This window comes from Chrysochloris asiatica, unplaced genomic scaffold (genome assembly GCF_000296735.1).
Source record: "Chrysochloris asiatica unplaced genomic scaffold, ChrAsi1.0 scaffold00009, whole genome shotgun sequence".
NCBI classification, from domain to species: Eukaryota; Metazoa; Chordata; class Mammalia; order Afrosoricida; family Chrysochloridae; genus Chrysochloris; species Chrysochloris asiatica.
This window is the reverse complement of record NW_006408527.1, coordinates 24286551-24289312: the sequence shown is the minus strand read 5'-3', so window position 1 is coordinate 24289312 and position 2762 is coordinate 24286551. Positions and strand designations below refer to the sequence as shown.

Sequence of the window (2762 nt, the reverse complement as noted above, 5' to 3'; positions counted from 1 at the left end):
AGTGACACCAATTTTCTCATCCCTCAGTTCGATGCATGATTTTGCTATTTCCATGTGAGGAGTATCCTCTCTGATAAGTTGCTGGGCTTCGCGCAAATACAAAGCAATCATCTTTATAAGGAGAAAACAGTTTGTCCCAAGGATTTTCCCCAGGAATAAATTAGAACTGTCAAAAGCCCTCTGCCATAGAGGTGGATCAAGGTTCTATAAATAAGTGTGGAAACACGTGTTGCATTCCCCCTGAGTGTTGCTGTAACAGGTTTTATTTCCTCTCTGCTTCTGCCTTGTGGCCTTGTGTTATTGAGTGTCAAATGTTCTTGTGACCATTGTGTAGCCTGGATTCCAGCCAAGCTCTCTGGGCAGTGCCCGAGCAGTACTTGCTCACCCTCTCCACTTCCCTTAAAGCAGCTGTAAAGTTACAACCCCACAGTAGAGAAAGAGGTGGTCTCACTCCTTCTGACATGGGTCACCCAGCTCATACATCATGGGTGACTCCCATTCTCCTGTATGAAAATAAAGAGGATGTTGAAGACTGTCAGCAAGTGAGCCCTTACAAGGGTTGAACTCTTCATTTAATTAAATGATCTCATTTTGATTTGACAGCAACACCAGAAGGTGGGCATTTTTATGGCAATGTTACAGACGAGGAAACTGCAGCTTTACAATAGTAGGCTTTCTAAAGTTATGCAGCCAAAAAGTAAACCCAGCTCCATCTGACCACAAAGTTCATGCCTTTATAATCATGAAATCTGTGCAACAAAACATGGGAGAAATGAAACTGGGATTATGAAACTCCATAGGCAGTTTTTCATTTTATCACCACACTGCCTGAGTCTTTAGGAAGACTGTCCTTACTCAACTTCAGTTAAGACATATAGAAATATCGTGCCATAAAACACCATTGTAAGATATTTATTTCATATCTTTGGCATAAACGTGGGGTGGCACAGCAGCTTCTTGTGTCTTTCCATTTGTTTTGGTTTGGTTTTGAAGCTCCCTAATAGTACAACGGTAAATGGTGCAGCTCAGCTGGAGAAAGATGTGATTCTGTAAAGATTACAGCCTTGGAAACTCTATGGGAGCAGTTATACCCTGTCCTGTAGGGCAGCAACAAGTCAGCACCAACTTGATAGCAATGGGTTTGATTTGGTTTTTATTTTGTTTTCATGTAAACAGAGTTCAAATAAAGACCTGATTTATTTTTACTACTCAAATGCAGGCAAACTTCCTAGTCTGATTGATCCCTAAGATATTATTGGCTAAAGAGAATTGTATGGAAGGAACAATATTTTCATAAGGATGCAGCTTACTAAGGAATAAAAGGCTGAAATTAAGAAGTGGGAGCCAGAGGCCATTTAAGATCAATGGAATGAGAACATAAGGAGCCCAGAAGATAAGCCTGATATTCTTGTTAAGTGCCATGGAGTTGGTTACAACTCATTATGACCCTGTATATCGTTTCTGAGGAGCAGCTGGTAGGTTTGAACCATTGACCTTGTGGTTAGCTGTCCAGTGCTTATCCTACAGTGCCACTACATAGAAAAATCTAGAAGGAACAAAAGCATGAGCTCAAAGGCATGGAAGGATTAAAGAAATAAAAGGTGTGATAAGACCATTACATTGAAAAGGAATAAGCATCTAAGCTAGAATCAGTCAGGTGACAATAAGAAATGTAAGTTTGTTTCTAATACAAAAACTATTTGTCTTAGTTCCCTAGTGCTGCTGTACCAGAAATACCACATAAGCTTACTTTCCCATAGTTCCAGAGGCTAACAGTCCAAATCAGAGCCGATTCCTCCCTTGTAAGGAGCCCTGGTAGCACTGTGGATTAAGTATTGGTCTGCTAACTGCAAGGTCCAATGTTCAAACCTACCATCCGTTCCACAGGAGAACGATGAGGCCTTCTGTTCCCACAAATATTTACAGTCTCGCTCTTCCCCTCGGCTTTGGATTAGGCGGTGGCTGGATTTTTCCCTCAGCCATGGCCAAGGTCAAGTCATTGGACCTTCGAGGCAAGAAGGAGGAGCTGCTGAAACAGTTGGACAATGTCAAGGTGGAGCTGTCCCAGCTGCCCATCACCAAAGTGATGGGCAGTGCAGCATCCAGCCTCTGTAAATCCAAGCTGTCTACAAATTCACTGTCGGAGTTCTCACCGTTATCAACCAGCCTCAGAAGGAGAACCTCAGGTAGTTCTACAAGGGCAAGAAATACAAACTCCCAGATCTGTGGCCCAAGAAAATACATGCCAGGTGCCACAGCCTCAACAAGCACAAAGGGAACCTGCACACAAAGAAACAGCAGTCAGAGCTGCTGCTGTGCCCACTGAGGAACTAGGCACTCAGAGCCTGAGCATCTTGCATCAATAAACAAACTAGTTGGGGAAAAAAATGATTTACAGTCTTACAGTCTCAGAAACGCTATACAGGGTCACTATGCACCGGAATCAATTCTGTGACAGTGGGTTCTTCCTTTACAGGTAATCTCAGGGGTCCTTTTTCGTTTGGCAGTCCTAACAGTCCATCCTCATATGGCTTCTGCCTTCCCTGTGCGTGTATGCATGTGTGTGTCTAATCTGTTCTTTCTATAACTCAGAAAAGATTAGGTTTAGAACAAAGTCTACACTAGTTATGACCTCATTAACATAACAAAGAAACCCCTGTCTCCAAACAGCACAACGCAACCCTTAGCATTATCAATGAATCACCTCATTCTGTAGAAAAATTTGTGGCCATGTAAGGTATCAGTGTGTTGCATGTCGATAT

General features: G+C 42.5%; 1 pseudogene; it reads left to right on the top strand.

Annotated features, from left to right (window-relative positions):
* Positions 1 to 1981: 1981 nt before the first annotated feature.
* LOC102840885 lies at positions 1982 to 2349 on the top strand (annotated as a pseudogene).
* The last annotated feature ends 413 nt before the right edge of the window (positions 2350 to 2762 follow it).